The following is a 21152-nucleotide window of genomic DNA, read 5'->3' as shown; positions in this document are numbered from 1 at the left end:
TTATGGTCCCGAAACCACTATTTCAACTAGACCCAAAATCGGGCTGTTACAAGTCTTTCACCTTTACTTATTCAAACACCTATTCAAATACAAATGCTAGCATAATAGCTTAAATTCATCAAGATTAAACCATTCATAAGTGATTTCATCCATACCAATTTATCAAGTCAAAAGATACATATGTACAACCTAGAAACAAAGTGTCCAAACACACAACCTAATAATTCATTTTTATACCAAAATGAACTAGCCACATATTCATGCCACAATCCCAAAAGAGTTCAAAAGCTACTAACAATGATGGATAGTTGGAGCCATAGTTTCGATCCATCCCCAATCAGCAAAATTAATCTATAAAATGACACACAAACATGTATAAGCTTATAAAGTTTAGTAAGTAGATAGCAATTTAATTAACTTAACATTAAATGCATGAAATTTTATTCTATTTAATTAATGTTATCGAAATGTAACCACGAAAAAAAAGTGCTATTAGGAGTACCGAAGTACAATAAGGGCGTAAGTGCGATAAGGGTTATTGAAGTACAATAGGGGCATGTAAGTGCGATCAGGGGTACAAAAGTACAACAGGGGCACACAAGTGAGATTAGCGTACCGAAGTACAACAGGGGCACGTAAGTACGATCAGGGGTACCGAAGTACAACAGGGGCACATAAGTGTGATCAAGGGTGTAATTATATAATAATTAACTACTTGATTATAAAATACAAATACATAAGTAAATCAAATGATATAATTTAATTACTATGAACATACATCGACAACTATCGCATAGGAGTACGATTAGTTAATCCGCAATTTTTGCCTTTCCTCGATTTAGATCCGGTTGAGATTTATCTTGATCTAAATAAATAAATTCAACCAATTTAATAAATATTCTACTCAATTAAATTCAATCCAAATTCATATGTTTGCAAAATTACTCTTTTGACCCTAAATTTTTAAATTTTTTTTCAATTTAGTCCTTAGATCATAAAAGTGAAAATTCATGAAATTCAACCACAACCCATTAGAGCTGAATATCCATTAGGTTCCTAACAAGCTCTATATTTCATTTAACTCACAATTTCACCATGTATAGTTTTTTTATTTTTCAATCAAATCCCTATTTGCCAATTTCATAAAAAATCACTTAACAAAAGTTGTTTATCTATTCACAACTAACCATTTTCTTCCATAAAACATAAAAATCTTACACATTCATCAATGCAAAGACGCTAATAGTTTGACGGTTTCACAAATTAGTTCCCAGGCTAGCTAGATTAAGCTACAATGATCCCAAAAGCATAAAAATCATTAGAAATGGGACAAAATGCATACCAATCTAGCAATGAATTTGTTGCTGCAAGGTCAAGCTCAACAATGGCTTCAACAAGCCCTAATTTTTAGTTCTTAATTGAAGAAATAAAGATGATACTTGTTTTTTTTTTTATTTAATTATCTTTTATTTACCATTTACCTTTATAACCTTTTAATTTATTACAAATTTGAAAAATACAAATCCATCATATTCCACTATCAATATTTACAGTCTAATCACCACATAAGGACCTATATTTTAAGGTTTCACAACTATTTAATACCTTTAGCCACTAGAACTCAACTTTAGTACTTTTCATGATTTAGTCCTTTTTAGCAAATTGAACACGTAAACGGTAAAATTTCTTAACGAAATTTTCATATGACACTACTGTCATGCTTTAATCATTAAAATATTAATAAAATAAATATTTCAATGTCAGATTTGTGGTCCCAAAACCACTTTTTGATTTGACTTAAAACAGTTGTTACAACTCCCCCTAAAGAAATTTTCGTCCTCGAAAATTCTTACCAGAAAAGAGGTTCAAATATTGCTTTCTCATAGCTTTGTCAGGTTCCTAGGTAACTTCTTCTATTTCGTTTCATTGCTAGAGAACTTTTACTAAAACTATGTTCTTATTTCTCAATTCTTTCACCTTTTGTGCCAGAATTCTGATCGGTTCCTCACTGTAGGACATATCAAGCTGAATCTCAACATCCGTTGGGGAGATAACATGTCAAGGGTCAGATCAGTACCATCGTAACATAGACACATGGAAGACACCATGAATTTTTTCAAATTCTAACAGTAAAGCTAATTGATACGTAAAAGGCCTGATTCTTTTAGTAATCTCATACGGCCTGATATATCACGGATTTAACTTTCCTTTGCGACCGAACTGAAGAAATTTCTTCTAGGGCAACACTTTCAGGAATAGTTTGTTGTTGATTTGAAATTCAATATATTTACGCTTAAGATCCGCATATGATTTCTGTCAATCTGGAGCTTCTTTCAAATTTTCTCGGATCATTTTTACTTTTTCTTCAGTCTCACGAATTAAATCAACCTCGTGTATCTTTTTCTCACTGAGATTAGTTCAATATAATGAAGTTCGACATTTACGACCATACAAAACTTCATAGGATGCAATATTTATTCTTGATTGAAAACTATTATTGTACCCAAATTCAACTAATGGTAAATATGTAACATCCTGAATTAGGGCCTAGTCAGAACAGTGGTTTTGAGACCACAAATATGAATTGAAAATAATTATTTTATGATTATTATAAGGCCTATGATATGTTTACATGTTTGTGAAAAAATTTCATGAGGAAATTTTATGTCCAAAGTGCTTAATTTGGCATTAAGGACTAAATTGAATAAATTGTAAAACTTGAGTTCTAGAAGCTTCAAGTATGAAATTGAATTGAATTATTAATTAGAGGTCCTTAAAGATTAATTTGACCAAGTTGTAAAAATTTGGAAAAAAATGGACATGGTTAAGTAAAATTTTCAAGAAAGGCATTAAGGGTATTTTAGTCATTTAGTAATTAAATGAATTAAAAAGGGAAAACAAAACAAAAATTTGCTCATCCATCTTCCTCATGGCTGAATGTAGCAAGAGTGAAGCCATGGTTAGGGTTTTCAAGCTTCCAAGCTCAATAATAAGTACTCCCGAGCCTCGTTTTTAACATTCTATGCATTTTTGAAGTCCCGGAAACATAATCTACTCATTTCTACCATTAGTTTGAGCTAGGTTTTATGTTTGAAAAATTGAACCATTCATGACATGTTAGTATTTTGATTTTTAATGGTAGAATATGAAAGATTAAAGCTTGATAAACATCTTTTACTAGGTGATTTTTCATGAAAACACCTAAAAAGGACTAAAATGTAAAAGTTGTAAAAATGGTATAAAAGGGTATTTTGATGAGAATTTTAGTTTTCTATAGTTATGAAAATGGTTTGGCTAGGCCTATAGAATGGGAAAATTGAATAAAAATCATTTTACGAGCCTTGGGGAAAAAGTGAAAATATGTGAAAGTTTAGAGGTCAAAATGAAAATTTTTAAAAATATGATTTTTGGACCCATATGAATAATGTGACTAATAAGTAAGCTAAATGTGATATTATAGATCAAGGAAAACAAGATTCGGGCTTAGAATGAGGTTGAACAAGGTTATGGACTAATTCAAAATAAGTAGTTGTACTCGAACACAAGGTAAGTTTGTATGATGAAATAAGCAAGTTATTAATGTTATTGCTATTTATGGTTGAAATCTAAATTGGTATGTTAATTTAGTTGTGATGAATTGATTAGAATATGAAAAAGTGAAATGAAATGAAAGCTTTTACTATGGTGAGTATACATAACTAATGTAATGTTGTACCATGTGTTTAATGCTTAAATTTTATTATGGAATGTGTTTTAATTATCCCATGAATATGTGGTTGATGCTATGAAAGGGAAACTGCTACTATTGTAAGACTAAATGACATATTGCCATTAAATACGACATCACGAGCAAGTATGCCATGTGCAATTGAGAAAGAATCTTGTTTGAACCTTAGGAATAGTTTAGGATACAAGTGACATGTCACTAGGAATTAAGCAATTTAAGATCATTGAGTGGTTCGAGTTTGTGATATGTATGAGATTCCGAACTTGTTGAGTGGTCCAAGTTCGTGAGATATGTGGCATCCGAACTTGTTGAGTGGTTCGAGTTCATTATGGATGTGAGCATCTGAGCTCGTTGAGTGGTCTGAGTTCATTGTGGATGCGATGCCTATGACTAAGTTCCGAGAAACGGTCTTGAGCGTTCTATCGATAGCTAGGTAATCCTTGAGCGGTCGGATACCTATCAGCTTTTGTGAGTAGGCCGTATAGTTACACCTAGATTGGTTACTATATGTGCAAGGTTTCATGTATCCAATAGTATTCCAAGTGTTCAACGGGTATTGATATGTAATGAATGTAATGAAAGTCCCAAGAAGGGCATGTTAAGAGGTATGGTTATATGATATACTGCGATGAGCACATGTATATACATTAAATTCATGAGTAATACTTCGGTGAATGATGACTTATGATGAGGAAGTATATGTATATGTATATATATGATAAACAAGTAAAAAGGGTTGAATGGTGAACCATCCTTATGCCTATAATTATGAAATTTGTTGCAATATCATGTTAACTTACACCGTGTTATTGAATAGGGGATCCATGAAATGATGAGTCCATGATCAATGTTACAATGAACTTTTGTTAGTTATTATGAACTTGCACTATAACAGTGTTGGACAGCAGCACTTTTGTGACTTTGAAAATCCACCAAAAATTGTGAAAATTGAATTAGGAACTAAATAAGATATGATATTAAATCTTATTGAGTCTAGTTTCACATAGATGAAACGATGTAAGCAAAAGACTTTTATACTATGAGATATTTGAACTTTTGTAAGACAGAGTCAGGGTGATTTCGGGCTCCCCTATCTCAACTTTGGAAAATTACTAGAAATCGTAAAAAAATAATTATGGGTTAAAATTTATATGAATAAGCCCTTAATGAGTCTATTTTCAATAGAATTAGACAAAAACATTATCTAAACCCCTGTTAAGTGATAATTAATTTTTAGTAAAGAAATGTTGAAGCTGTCAAATAGCAGAACAGGCTTAATTTTAAAGAATAAATTGTACTTATTAGCTATACAAAAAATTCTGAAAATTTTATGCTAACAATATATATGAGTCTAGTTTTAGGGAAAATTTACAGATCTTAATTTGGAGTTCCTTAGCTCCAGATATAAATAAATTAGTAACTATGACTCGAAAAAACAACTTGACCAAAAAATAAGTAAAAGTGTAATTATGAGTATATTTCCATGGAATCATGTTGATAATTTTCTTATTATTTTCATATGGACTTACTAAGCTTTAAGCTTACCCCTCTCCTTTCCATTTCTTTTAGTGTTGTCAGGTTAGCTCGAGGTTGGAGATTGTCGGAGGTAGCATCACACTATAAAATTATCAAGCTGGGGTATTAATAAATCTTAAGTGTTTTCAAGTGAATGGCATGTATAGAGACTTAGTACTTTATGATATGTGTTTCATGATTTGGAAAATTGAGTTGGCTTATAATGATTCATTTGTATAGAGCCATGAGATATGGCTTATATTTGATCATTGGGTTGTAAACCTAATTGATTTTGCATGACTGTTCTAATGTCTTGATGATGTGCATGTTGCGATGGCTTGATATCGATAGATGTATGATATGGTATGCATATTTGATGGATGAACTTTGATCAATAGATGTGACCATATTCTTAGTATAAAAGTGTAAATTTAGAGTCAGTTAGTGATGTTAATGAAGAATGAAATTGGTGTGGAATGCCTTAAAAAAACATGTTAATGTGAGTGTGTGATATGTAACATTAAGGATATGAATTAGACATGACTATGAATGCTAGATGATTAAGTTGAGAATATTAACATGAAGATAACCATGGTATAAGGGTATAAGTGGTAATGAAGATGAAAAGGTCAAATGAATATGGTTTGGTATGTCCAGACTTGTTATAAAATGAGTATGAGAAATACAAGTATGATGACATGCAAATGCTATGTTTGTGGCTTAATTGAAGATGTTTAATCATTGAATGGATGCCATGTTATATGTCCTTGATGTTGTATAAATGTGTGAGGGTTTATGGTTGACCAAGGCTTGAAAAATAGGCTAAGTGTTGGCCACACGGGTAGAGACATGGTTGTGTGTCTCAGCCGTGTGGGTGACACGACCTTAGCACATGAGCGTGTGACTTGGCCATGTGACCCCATTTCATTGCTGACGTCATAAACAGAGAATTACACGGGCTGAGAACACAAGCGTCTCCAAGCCACATGGGTGTGTATGACCACACGGCCTACCCACACGTGCGTGTGACTCTCCAAAACTAGAAAATTTTCTAAGTGTTGTAAAGAGTTCGTAAGTTCTTGGTTTAGTCCCGAACCACCCCCGATGTATGTTTTGGGCCTCAAAGGCCGGTATAAGGGACGATCTCCATGTGTTTGAATATTTTTAATTTTGAAAAAAAAATTTGGCAGGGTTTTACATGTATGTGCATGTTTAAGTCTAGTAATGTCTCGTACCCTATCCCTGTAACACCCCTTACCCGAGATCGTCGCCGGAGTCGAGCGCGAGGCGTTACCAGACTTATCTTACCTATTTGGGGCATAAAAAAATTTTACTTTAAAAAAAATTCAATTTGCTCACATTCATCCAATAAATCCCTAAAAAGGCCCCTGAGGCCCTAAAACGTGCAATCGAAACGGTTCGGGACCAAACTGGGAACATTAAAAAATTTTCGATTACTTACATAAATCAAAACAATTTATTTCACTATTCATAATAAAACTGTCCATCTACGTAATAGTCACTAAATTAATTATAACTTGAGTTACGAAACTCAAAATTTAAATCCGTAAATTTTCCCTGAAACTAGACTCATATATCTTCTTACCATAATTTTTCCAGAATTTTTGGTTTGGCCAATTAGTACAGGTTATTCAGCAGACCTGAACTCTCTTCACTAATTCTCATTATACAGAATTCAGATAATGTTTCTGTTTATTTCTAATGAAAATAGACTTACTAAGGAATCTAGACATATAAACTTTGACTTATAATTATTTTTAAAAAATTTCTAGTGATTTTCCAAAGTTGGAACAAGGAATCACGAAGTCACTCTGAACTAGTATTACAGAAATTTAAATATCTCAGAATATAGACTTCCTTTGCCTGCTCTATTTCTTTCCTATGAAAATAGACTCAATAAGCTTTAATTCTATATCTCATTCACCATTTAATTCCATTTCTACAATTTTTAGTGATTTTTCAAAATCACATCACTACTGCTGTTTCCTAACTGTTCCATGGCCAACTCTTACTCTTTCTTAGTTTCTTTGGATCCAACCTCTTTAGGCTTACATAATACCAAAACATGTTCTTATTTAGCTATATCATAAGCTAATCATTACCAAGTATTCACATGCCATTCTTTAATCATATCATAAGGACATATGCACAAAATAGCCAAGTCTCTATACATGCCATAACTTAAAGTATTTCTAGTCACAAAATACCGAGATAACACGTTGATAGTGTGAGGCGATCTCTGACGTCCTTACGATTTTTTGAGTTGGCTTTGCGATACTATAAAAAGAGAGAAAAGAAAGGGAGTAAGCATAAAGCTTAGTAAGTTTGCATGTAAATAAATAACAACATTCTAAATGAATTATCAAGATAACCTGAACCTTTAGAACATGGACTTATCTTACCTTCCCTTTTGTACACTCTTTGAATTTTCCATTGAACCACTTGGAATACTAAGGATACACGGGTACCTTACCTTTTTAAACTTACCATTGCCATGTCTTGGCATGGTCTTATGTGGTATCCTTGCCTTATGAAATCACCATTTCCATGCCTTGGCATGGTCTTATATGGGATCTTTGCCTTATATTAGTTTATCAATGCCATGTCTTGACATAGTCTTACATGATTTCCTTGCCTTGTAAAACTTACCAATGCCATGCCTTGGCATGGTCTTACTTGGTATCCTTAAACCCTAATGTCATGACATTTGTATCCTACACATTCCTAAGGTTCAACCAGGACTTTTAAATATCATTTCTCCGTCAATTCTTGCTTGAATCATCAAGGAAAAAATTTACAAAATAAATATATAGATGTTGAAAAATAACATCATTAATTATAAATAATAAAACATTGCATTTATTTACCGCAAACTTACATCGATACAAAATACGATCAAATATTTTGATTTAGTTCTCAACCTTTTTCTTTCCTCAGTCTAACCCCGAATTTCTTTTTTCTTGATATATAATAGAAAATTTAACTTATTTAATAGTCACATTTATCAAAACAGTCCTTAATTCTAACTTTGGTAAAATTATAATTTTGCCCCTAAACTTTTTCATATTTACACTTTTTCCCCAAGGCTCGAAAATGAAACTTTATCCCTAATTCTTATGTTTTATGACATGCTAATCATTTATTTACCTACGGCAACATCAAACTCCCACTCTAACATGTACTTATGACTGTTAGGTATTTTTACCGATTATGTCGTTTTACTCATTTTCTCTTAAAATCGCTTAGCTCAAGTCATTTAACATAATTTTAAGCTTCATATTCTACCATAAAACATCAAAATAAACACATTTCACCTATGGGTATTTTTCCAAATATGAACCCTAGTTTAAATTTTTGCTAGAATAAGCTAAATCAAGTTATTAGGACTTCAAAAACGTAAAGAACATTAAAAACGGGGCTTGGAATCACTTACTATGAAGCTTGGAAGCTTGACAAAACCCTAGCTATGGATAACCCTTGAATTTTGGCCTAATGAAGAAGATAGGCACATTTTCCCATCTTTTTCCCTTTTTTAATCTTTTAATTACCAAATGACTAAAATACCCTTCATTAAAACTTTTGTTATTTTTATCTATGTATGTCCATTTTTGTCCATGAAAACCTAATGGTCTAATTACCATTTACGGACCTCTACTTCAACTATACTCTACAATTTAATCCTTTAGCATCTAAAACTCATATTTATCAACTTTTGTAATTATGCCCTAGTAGGCAAATTAAGCATGCTATCTATAAAATTTTCCATCGATAATCTAACACATGCATCTAATCACTCGGTAAATTATAAAAATTAATCAGAATAAACTTTTCTATCTTGGATTCATGGTTTCGCAACCACTATTTCATTTAGGCTCTATTTTTGGGATGTTACATTTCTCCCCCTTTAGGGATTTTCATCCTCGAAAATCTTACCTGTGAAAAGATTTGGATATGCCTATTCCATAATACTTTCACAAGTGCAATATTTTTGTTCCTTAGTTGCTTGACCTCTTGAGCTAAAATCTTTAACAGTTCTTTACCATAAGTCATATCCCGCTGAATCTCAACCTTTGTCTGTGAAATCACATGTGAAGGATCAGAATGGTAACAACGTAACATGTACACATGGAACACATCATGAATCTTCTCTAACTCTGGCAGCAAAGCTAACCGATATGCTAATGGTCCAACTTTTTCAGTCACCTCAAATGGTCCAATAAAACATGGACTTAATTTGCCTTTCTTGCCCAATCTAAAGACTTTCTTACACGGGGATACTTTCAAGAACACTTTGTCACCAACTTGATAATCTCTTTTATTTTCAAGTCTGCATAAGACTACTATCTATCTGAAGCTGCTTTCAAGCAATCTCTGATAACTTTCACTTTTTCTTCAGTTTCTTTAACTAAATCAACCTCGTAAATCTGATTTTCTTTAAGCTCTGTCCAATACAAAGATGTGCGACATTTACATCCATAAAAAGCTTCATAAGGTGCCATTTTCAAACTCGACTAGTAACTATTATTATAAGCAAACTCTACCAACAACAAATATTTCTCCCAACTACCTTGAAATTCTAAGACACAACATCTGAGCATATCCTCAAGTATCTAAATAACTCTCTCTGATTGACCATCAGTCTAAGGATGGAAAGCTATACTAAAACTTAACTTTGTGCCCAAAGCTTCCTGTAACTTCTTCCAAAACCGCGAAGTGAATCTTGAGTCTCTATCTGAAATGATCGATAACGGTACTCCATGTAGTCTGACTATCTCTGAAATATATAACTCAGCCAACTTGTCAAGTGAATAATCCATACGAACTGGAATAAAATAAGCCGACTTCATTAGCTTATCAATCACAACCCATACTACATCTTTCTTTCTCGATGTCAACGGCAATCCTATCACAAAATCTATGGCAACTCTTTCCCATTTCCACTCAAGAACTAACACAGGCTGCAATAAACCTGAAGGTACCTGATGTTCTGCTTTTACCTACTGACAGATCAAGCATCTAGAAACAAACTCTGAGATATCTCTCTTCATTCCTACCCACCAATACATTTTCTTCAAATCATTATACATCTTTGTACTACCTAGATGAATAGACAAGGAACTGCTATGTACTTCCTCTAAAATCTTTCGAATAAGCTCATCATTCTTTGGTAGACATATCTGATTTCTGAACATTAAACAACTGTCAGAACTGATCTGAAAATCTGACTCTATACCCGACTCACACTGAGCTTTTTTGGCTTGTAACTCATGTCATCTTTCTGAACTTCACAAATTTCTTCAAGAAACATTGGCTTAGCTCTTAATTCTGCTAAGATAGAACCATCATCCTATAAGGTTAAACTAGTGTTCAAAGCTCTTAATGCAAATAAATATTTTCTACTCAAAGCATCAGCAACTACGTTTGCCTTACCCGGGTGATAATCGATCATTAGATCATAATCTTTAATCAACTCTAGCCATCTTCTTTGTCTCAAGTTCAAATCTTTCTGAGTCATCAAGTATTTCAAAATTTATGATCAGTAAATATTCGGCACTTCTCACCATACATGTGATGTCTCCATATTTTCAACGCAAATACAATGGCAACTAGTTCTAAATCATGTATCGGAGAATTTTTCTTGTGTGGCTTTAGCTGTCTATAGGCATAAGCAATTACCTTTCCTTCCGGCATAAGTACATAGCCTAGTCCATTCCCGGATGCATCATTGTAAATCACAAACTCTCACTACAGAAAAATAGGGCTTTAGCGGCGTTTTATGATAAAACGCCGCAAAAATTATAAAACACGGAGCAATAGCGGCGTTTTTGGTAAAATGCCGCTAAAAACAGAGCAATAGCGGCATTTTTTGTTAAAACACCGCTAAAAACAAAGCATTAGCGGCGCTTTTGGCAGAACGCCGCTAAAAGCCAGAGCATTAGCGGCGCTTTTGGCAGAACGCCGCTAAAAACCAGAGCATTAGCCGCGCTTTTGGCAAAACGCCGCTAAAAACCAGAGCATTAGCGGCGCATTTGGTAAAACACCGCTAAAAAATAGAGCATTAGCGGCGCTTTTGGAAAAACGCCGCTAAAAGTCATATAATCCCTAAAACCCTAAACCCCAAAAAAATAATAAACACTAATCTATAACCTTTAAAACACTAAACCCTTAAATCCTAAAAACCCCTAAACACTAAACTATAACCCCTAAAACCCTAAACTCTAAAAAACATCATATAGATGTTGATGTGTATATACATAGATATTAATGTAAAAGCTTATGTTCATAATATAATGTTTAAGGTTTAAGGTTTAATGTCCATGGTTTAAGGGTTTAGGGTTTATGATATAATGTTTATTGTTTTTGGTTTAGAGTTTGTGGTTTTTTATTTTATAGTTAGGATCGTAGTACTGTTCATGGTTTTAGGGGTTAGGTTATTAAGGTTTAAGAGTTAGGATTTTTGATAAGATAACAAAAAATCAAATTATTTTTGGGTTTAGGTAAGTAATAAGATTCTTTTTTACTTACTTTTATCCCTTGTAATATACATATATTTAGGGTTTAGGATATAGGTTTATAGTTTGGGGTTTAGGTTTAGGGTTTACTATTGGAAAATTGAAGCAACATTTGGATTTTATTGAGAAAAATTTTAAAAGTAAAAATATAGAAAACACATGTCAAAAATGAAAAAATAAAATACTATTAATTAAAATAATTTTAAAGTTATTTTTGGGTATATGACTGATTTTTTAATTTATATATTAATTAATTTCTTATATAATTATAAAAAGATAATATTTGTTTTAATATATTAAAATTATCAATATAGTTTAAATTATTTAAGAGATAATGATAAAGGTTATATATATTAAAAAAAATAATAGATTTTTAGCAGAGCAAAACGGCACCATTTTGTGTAAAAGAAAATGATTTTTTGTGGCGTTTTTTTAAAAAACGCCACAAAAGATAAGCAACAGCGGCGTTTTTAAAAACGCCGCAAAAAATCTTACCCAAAACGGTGCCGTTTTATTACCCAAAATGCCTTAAAACTTTTTCCCTAAATCGGTTCCCCCTTTCCCCCGAAATCCCAAAATCTCTTTTTTTCCCTCCTTTCTTTTTCCCAAAATATGTTCCCTCCTCCCTCCCCCCTCCCCAAAGAAATCTAAAATTTCACCTGAAATTAGTAGAAGCAATGGCTGAAGAAGTAGCAGTAGCATCGACGCCGCCTCAATCATCTGCGCCGCTGTTAGGATCTATCGTTATACCGTCACAAAATGGGATCTACCATTGGGATCTTAGTTTCTTCAGCCATCTGTTTTATCTCTAGGTTTTTTCATTATCAACCTGCTTCTTTTCTGATAAATTGTTCATTTTTTTCTCCATTTGTTACTAAACATTGTACTACTTATTTTCTATCAAAATGGAGGCCAAATAATGAACATTCGAATCGAATAATACTCGAAAAATTTCAAAATCGAGTATTATGATTTCGTTTATTTGAATAGGAAGATCTATTGCCTCTTTATTTCTTTATTTATTTTGATTTTAATCTTTTTCTTCCAATTTGTGAAAGAAGCCAATGATGAAACTATTTGAGATTTTCTGAAATGCAGTTATATCTGTGCTGTATGAATTTGTAGAAACTCATGAACTAGGACGGTCTGAGGCTTTCTTTAAACACAAAACAATATCCATATTATCTTATTTAAGAGTTTTTACTTCAGTTCTGTCTGTTTATGATGAGAAATCTTTGAATCAATTATCCCTGTCTGAGTTTTTTAGATGAGATCTTGATATCTGACACAGACAACTGAGTTTCAGTTTTTGTTCTATTTTTTTAAATGTGGTGCTTAGACAGATGAATTTCAGAGTATTAATCTCGATTTACAGAGGTTTTGACAGACATTGAAACTTAATTAAATTTTAGTCAAGTGGATATTTGCCCAGTGATGGAAAACTCATTGAATGGAGCAGGACTGATTTTCGTGTTAGAGCATTTACTATCTTCATCTGTTCAATCTTTCTTTCTTTCTCCTTCTATTTCTGTTACTCTATCTTCTCTGGTTTCTATCTATAATTCTCTCTTTCTCTATATTCTTCTTTTCTCTTATTCTTGCATCTCTTTTTTCTCACAGCTGATGATTGGTAAATTCTTTTAATGAAAACCAATTCGTTAATACTGCGAATGACCTGATATAGCTATGAGATCTGAGGGCTTTGTTCAAAATTTTGAATGTCGAGGTTTTTCATCCAGAATTTGATTTATAATAATCTTGTTTTACATTATAGGGATAAACATTAAATTGATAGAATATTTTAAAGGATATCCATTATCAAGAATTTTAGAAATTAAAATGAAAATTTTTATAATTTATAGTCAATGGTTGGTATGATATGACTCTGAAATTGCAGCAAATGTGGCCTCATTTTTCTAATCATTGATGAGTTGTATTTTGATAACATTTGACTTGAAAGAGGCTTTGTTCAATTTTGATCTGATGGTTGGCCTCAATACATTGTTGTTTGCTTTTGAGATGTTTCGATATCTACTTATCATTTGTTTTTGGCTGTTTAGTTAAGATGACCCATTAAATCATGTGGATGGCCTCTTCATGGGGATCTGCTCTGGAAAAGGGACACATTGTTCACGCAACTACGAGGAATTTGGGTTAGTTTTTCTTCTCCCTTTGCTGTCTTTGGTTCATCTGATGACTTTGTTTTGCTTTTATTCGGTATAAACAATGATTACAGTTGGTTTTAGTGGCATTTTTGTTTATTCCTTTTGGGTTAGGATAAAATCAATGTGGTGAGTAGCACAGATATTTCCTTTTTTACGTGTATTCATTTTCTTTAAGCTGCCAAAATAACAAACTAAGGACTTCCAATTTTGTGAAGAGAGCAAGGAAAAAGATAAGGTTGAGGGCCTCTTTAAAATTTATATATTTTTTAAATAAGTCTTATTTAAGCGTGAAGAGAACAAGTTGTACTTGTATGTAAGTTACGAAGCAGAAAGAGATCTAAATAATTAGTGGATGATAGAAATTTCATATGATCAAGAATAGCCGCCATGGATCCCCGGATGTAAGCCGTGTCAAGAGTCATTACCACATGAACCGCTTGATCCGAGCACAAGATAGAGGCTTCACCATCTGATTCATCTTCATCAACCAGCACAGCACAATCTGGAGAGTTGTAGAATTGTGGGGCTTCTTTGAATTGTTGGGTTATTGGTGTAGCGACGGTGACACTATTAGAGGCCAAGGCAATGACAGTGAAGAGTAACACAAGGAGCAAATCAAAGCGTGGTGGTTTACTCATTAGTGAAAAAGGGATGGTACAGTAAAGGACTTGAGGAGAGGATTTGAAAATAGGGAAGGTGAGCTGAAAATTGGTGGCTAAGGTGAAGAATGAGGTTACTGGAAGGGACCTTTACGGTGGCTTGTTAGTCTTAGAATTTTCTTTGAGGGGAAGTTGTTGTGTTCACATTGATTCTAGATTGTTTTGCTTTGCTTTGCATAATGTGTTGAATTTTGTTCTCTATATATATGTATTCAAAAGGGTCTACACTATGGTCCTACATCCTTTTCCATCAACTCTCAAATGCTATTTCCTCATTTCACTCAATAAAGAAAGCTTTGCATTTTGGTAAAGAATTAGAGTTTCTCTCAATGGTAACAAATTAATTGAGGTTTTGATCATAGTGTATATATATTTGTATGTTTTTAGTAATAGGCAAAGGTTTGTATAACTATGTTTGATTACGATATTTGTTGAATAATATGAAATCTCAATTTCCTAATAAATATTCGATGTAGTGCTAATAAAATATATTGTATTTATTAATTAAACATAAACTATAAAAATCACATGAAAAACATTTTGTATCTTATAAATAAATCCTTATTATTGTCTAAATAAATGAAATTGCTTTTCCTTTCATTTTGTATCATATGATCTTGAATTTCATATGATAGAAATTTATATATTTTTCTTGCAATGGGTAAATTTGTCTTGGGTTGAAACTGATAAGGGATATGTTTACAGAAGAGCAAAATGAATTAGTTGGCGGCAGAGATGCTTTATGGTTTGATTCATGCTCGATACATATTGACAAGCAAAGGAATGGCAGCTATGGTAAGATGTTTCCCAAGATATTCATTGTGATAGTTCCTTATTTTCTTATACATGTAAATTGGGCAGTTTATTACAATGGAATTGTTTAAACTTTTACAGCTAGACAAGTACAAGAACTATGATTTTGGAAGATGTCGAACTTCTACATTTTTCCCAAGGTTTGGTTACTATTTTTTTTTTATAAATTTGTGCAAATTGGCCTACCAGTTCTGTGTTTGTTTATGTCAAGTCGTCATTCTATTGGAAGGTAGAGCACTAGACCTCTGAATCTTTATTCTATCCATCAATTATCACAAAAGTTGAATGTTTTTCAACATTGTTTGGATTCATAAATGAAACTGAAAATGTTGATATATGTTGCTTGAATTCAAAATGCTAATGTTCAGTTGCATTGTAAGATGAACTTCCTGGTTTACTTGTCAGCATTCTTTCTTTTGCAATTAAATGGATTGTCCTTGTTTTTCCAATTATTGCTTCTTTCTTTTGGCTGATTGTTTTTCTTTTCTTTCTGATGAGTTGGATAATTTCATAATCTACAGAGCATGGAGAAGTTCTTCAAGTTCTTCACTATGAAGTTGGACAGAAATATGAACCACATCATGATTACTTCTGCTTATCGTTTCTGCTCTTACAGAGGACACAAAAGCTCTCAATCAGCTTGTATGTCAATTTATTTTATTTTTTCTCCTTTTTGCTTATATGCATAAATACTTATTTTTTGCCCAAGCTAGTTAGAGTCTAAAGTTAATTGCAAAATTTTGATAAACTTTTTAGTGTTTTGTTTTAGTCTCGATCTTGTATTTGATGGCATGGCGAACACACTTATCCGGGATGGGAAGGAGATGGCATCGGTCGTGCTTTATACTTATCGCAATTGTGTCAAAGCACTTCCTCGTATTTTAGCCTTAGTTGATTTTAATTTATACATATTTTAAGGTAAACAATGTTCTAATATAATCTGCTAGTTTTAGTGTAAAGTAATGTTTTAATATATTCTTGTTCCATTTTGGCTCGCAAGCATGGGTTCTACTCTGTCACTTATCACCCCAAAAACATTGAGCACATTCTCTAGAACCGGTTCGATAATTACCCCAAAGGGCCTCATTGACAGGCTGCATTTCATGATCTTTTGGGGCAAGGGATCTTAACTAGTGATGGAGAGTCGTGGCTCATCTGAGAGAAACAAAGACACTTGGGTTCACGACCAGGACACTCAGGCAAGCCATGGGTCATCGGGTTAATAGGACTATCAAGAATCGTCTATGGTGTATTTTGGACAAAGCATCAAATGAGAAGAAAGTGTTTGTGGGCACGGCTTACCTTTGGCACAGACCAATAAACATTTTCTCCGGAGAAAGTGTAAAACATATTGGCAGATATTTACTGGATTAGCTAAGGTCATATATGTGACAGCCCAAAATTGACCCTAGTCGGAATGTGGTTTCGGGACCACAAAACCGAGGCATAAAAATAATTAAAATTTATTTTGATGCCTATAATATGTGTGCTCATGTATGACATTTTATGATGATTGATTTAGTGTTATAAAGGTGAATTCCACTAGAAAGGACTTAGTAGTGAACTTTGAAAGTACGATAGGGAAATGTGTGATGACTAATTAAAGCATGCATGCAAAATAATGGACTTGCATGTCAAATTCCCTTTTACAAGTGATGGCGGCCATGACAAAGAGATATGGGCTAAACATGTCATGAAACATGTTTTGTTGGGCATTAGGGAGAAATAATAAACAAATAAGCATGGGTAAGAAAAGAATGAAAAAAAAATGTGTGTGAGAGTAGCATTCCCCCATTGCCGTGCAACCAAGAAGAAAACAAAAAAAATTGTTCATCCTTGTTCTCTCCTTTTGGCCAAAAATACTAAGAGGAAGAAGGATTTTTGCTTCATTCCCTTTGTTTAGAAGAGATCTAGAAGGTGATTTGGCTAAATTTGCATCAAGAGTAAGGTATGTATGAGGTTGTGTTGGGAGTTTCATGCATGTTTTGGTTGCTAATTTGATGTGCATGTTAGCCATGGCTCAAATCTTTGTTATGCCATGGAAATGGCATTTGGCCAAAGTTGTTATGGTGATAAAGCCATTGCATGCTAAGTGTGAAACTTGATGATGATGCATGCAATGATGGATTTTCTACTCATGAGTAAGATTTTGAGCTTTCTTTTGTTTTATCATGATTGAAGTTGAAAAGAAGCATGATTGTCATATTCGCCATGATGCATTCTTGAGCATGATTCGTGCTTCTTGCATGTTAGTTAAAATTTGTGTTTTGGATGGCTATGGACACCTTGAAATTGCCATGCTCATATATGCATATATATGATTGCACATTATGTTTTGGTTAGGAACTAAGTGATGAATATATTGGTTTAAAGAAGAAGATGTGGAAGAATGCTTGTGAAATTGCAAGCACAATTCGGCCTAGCACACATGTAGGTGCTTGATGCTATATTATAAGTTTTGGGCCACAATGTGCAAAGCATTAATTAGTAAATTGCATGCTGTTTTTGTGAGGTATTAAGTGCAAAATTGACCTCAACATGTACATGAATATTCGGCCTTGGGTAGCCTATTGAAGGCCTTAGCATTTCCTTGATGCTCGAATAAATTGTATTGAATTGCTTGATGTAGTATAAAATGTGCATGACCATTGTGTATTCAAGCTAAAGGGTGGCCATATGACCATTTAAACTCCTTGTCATATTCGCCAAAAGCTAGCACAATGAGGTTTTAATAAATTGAATTTGTTTGAATTAGCTCAAGAGCTTAGAAGACCACAATTGGACAAGGGAAGGAAAAGGTGATCGAATAGCGAAAAAGCCGTTCGACAACATCCGAGGTAAGTCCTCAAGAAGTGACCGTACTTGAATTGTGTGAAATAAAGTATGGATGTGTATTGATTGTTGATTGTGTATGCATGAGTATTTGAATTCTACCGGGCTAAGTCCCAAGGCGAATATGCTTGTGACTATAATTGCGTTTGAGCCTTAGTAACGAAAATGAATTATGTATGTCCAATGATAATTGATGTATGTGTTCATGGGAAATTGAATGATATCCGGCCTAAATCCCGAAGACAATTATGCTGGAAATTATATCCGGGTTAAGACCCGAAGGCAATTGCGCTAGTGGCTACATCCGGGCTAAGACCCGAAGGCATTCGTGCGAGACATTTTATCCGGGCTAAGACCCGAAGGCATTTGTGCACATGATTATATCCGGTTATATTCCGAAGAATCTTGGGCTGGAGGTGAGTGTTGGTTGCTGTAATGAATTCAATTAGCACACTCGAAAAGCCCAAAGGATAAGGTACGTTATATGCGCATTGGAAAGTCGACATGTTTGAGCAACATTCGCTCAATCGACTAATGAATTTCAGTTATTGAATTGATTGATACTTTGTGAAATTATATAATGATGAAGTGTGAAGTAGGAATGTGTACAAATGAAATGATGCATTTGGCTATGTGAATGTATTGCTGTAATTAGAGTTGATTATATTCCTTGAGACTTACTAAGCATAAAATGCTTACCCGTTGCTTTGGCTCTCGGTTTTCTAGATTTCGCTCGAGGCAATCGGATTTGGGATCGTTGAAGTCGAAGTCATCCACACTATCAAGCCTCCATTTTGGTATAAATTTTGGTTGAACTTGAGATGGCATGTATAGGACTACCCCTTGTTTGTTAAATATGTTGTAATGTAAGTATGTACGGCCATGCGAAAATGGCTCGAAAAGGAAGCATGAACTTAGACTAATTGTGGGTTGTATGTATATATTTGGTGTCATGATGTGGCTATGGCTTGGAAATGGGAATGTTGGTCATATGATCAGCCATTGGCATGGTTAAAATGATCATATATGAACCTATGTATGGCAAGACTAGTTGAATCATGGAGACTACCAAATAGGTAAGTCCTACCTTAAAACAGATGCTGCCAGCTGCAGTGGCGTGAATGTGAAAAATCACCAAAATTCATAGGAATGGAATTAAATAGTGAATAAGCTATGTAAATGAACCTTGATGAGTCTATTTTCATATGGAAGAAACGAAATGGTCATAGGAGTTACAGGTTAAGAGATATTAAAGCTATTGTTAGACAGGGCCAGAATGGTTTCTGGGTTCCCTGTCGCAACTTTAAAATTCACTATAAATTATCCAAAAGAATTAGGAGACATACCATATATGTACAGATTCCATTTTGGGTCTAGTTTCATTAGAAACAAACGACACCAGCATTAAAGCCCTGTACAGAGAGATATTCAAGTTATACCGCGCGAAGGTCAGAGCAGTCGATCCCTGTAACATGGGTAACTTTAACTAATAAACTGTACCAATTGGCCCGACCAAAAATCCTAGAAATAAATCCATGGATGGATATATGAGTCTAAATTCAGGGAAAATTTACGAAACCAGTTTCCGAGTTTTGAAACTCGAGATATGATTTTTAAGGCGACAGTGACGCAGTTTTCCAGCCTGACTGGAAATGTCAAATTGGTGGGCAAAAACATGTGAACTTGGCTTGTTAACCCCTCGGGTCCGACACCGGCGATGGTCTCGGGTTTGGGGTGTTACAATATATATATATATATATGTAAAACATATTGGGATATGACCTTAGACCAATATTCTTTTGACCAATAAACAATTTATATAATATATTTTTCATATAATTTTGTATTATTTAAATTTGCATGTTTTGGTTTGATTTCATGGTATATTTGCTATTTTTGGTTGAATTTATTGCAGGAGGGTTGGATATAGGTGCAAAAATACATATGGCAAAACTGGGTAAATTAGCGGCGTTTTTTATAAAAGCGCCGCTAAAAGTCCTAGTCTTTAGCGGCGTTTTTCATAAAAGCACCGCTAAAAGTCCTGGTCTTTAGCGGTGTTTTTCATAAAAGTGCCGCTAAAAGTCTTGGTCTTTAGAGGTGTTTTTATAAAAGCGCCGCTAAAAGTCCTGGTCTTTAGCGGCGTTTTTTCCAAAAAAAAATGCCACGAATTTTTGCGATGTTGCATATAGTGACATTTTTTGCGGCGCTTGGTAAAGCGCCGCTAAAAGTATTAGTGGCACTTAAAAACGCAGCTAAAGGCAAAAAAAACGCCGCTAAAAGTCTGTTTTTCTGTAGTGTCTTTACCCGATTCTAGTTGTACTAAGACAAGAGCTTCAGTCAACAATGCCTTGTCAAAACTCTACTGACACTTTTCAGTCTAGTCATGGAGTAGCTATCATGGAAAATCCCTTTACAAATCGTCTATAATAACCGGCAAGACTAAGAAAACTTCTAACCTCTGATACATTCCTAGAAGGTTTCCAATCAAAAATGGCTAAAATCTTGCTCGGATCAACTCTAATACCTTCACCTGAGACTATATGTCCAAGAAAACCAACTTCTCGTAACTAGAACTCACTTTTGCTAAACTTGGCATAAAGCTGATTATCTCTCAAAGTCTATAAAATTGTTCTCAAATGCTCTGAATGCTCAGTCTTATCATGAGAATAAATCAAGATATCATTAATGAACACAACTACAAATTTATCCAAGTAAGGTCTAAAAATTCAATTCATTAAGTCTATAAAAATGGCAGCAGCATTAGTCAAGCCAAATGGCATCACAAGGAACTCATAATAGCCATGCTTAGTCCGGAAAGCAGTCTTCGGAACATCTGACTCTTTAACTCGCAACTGAAAATATCTGGATCTCAAATCTATCTTGGAGAACACAGTAGCTCCCTTCAATT

The 21152-nt window shown here is 33.7% G+C and overlaps 2 non-coding genes across 2 annotated transcripts; both read left to right on the top strand.

Moving 5' to 3' along the window:
• The first annotated feature begins 12835 nt into the window (after positions 1-12835).
• Positions 12836-12928, top strand: LOC128290910 (small nucleolar RNA snoR20a). Its single transcript, XR_008280688.1, has one exon. It is a non-coding gene; the product is annotated as a small nucleolar RNA snoR20a (small nucleolar RNA).
• A 60-nt stretch (positions 12929-12988) lies between these two features.
• LOC128290896 (small nucleolar RNA R38) lies at positions 12989-13068 on the top strand. Its single transcript, XR_008280674.1, has one exon. It is a non-coding gene; the product is annotated as a small nucleolar RNA R38 (small nucleolar RNA).
• The last annotated feature ends 8084 nt before the right edge of the window (positions 13069-21152 follow it).

The sequence above is a fragment of the Gossypium arboreum genome, chromosome 3 (assembly GCF_025698485.1).
Source record: "Gossypium arboreum isolate Shixiya-1 chromosome 3, ASM2569848v2, whole genome shotgun sequence".
NCBI lineage: Eukaryota > Viridiplantae > Streptophyta > Magnoliopsida > Malvales > Malvaceae > Gossypium > Gossypium arboreum.
This window is presented reverse-complemented; position numbering and strand designations above follow the sequence as displayed.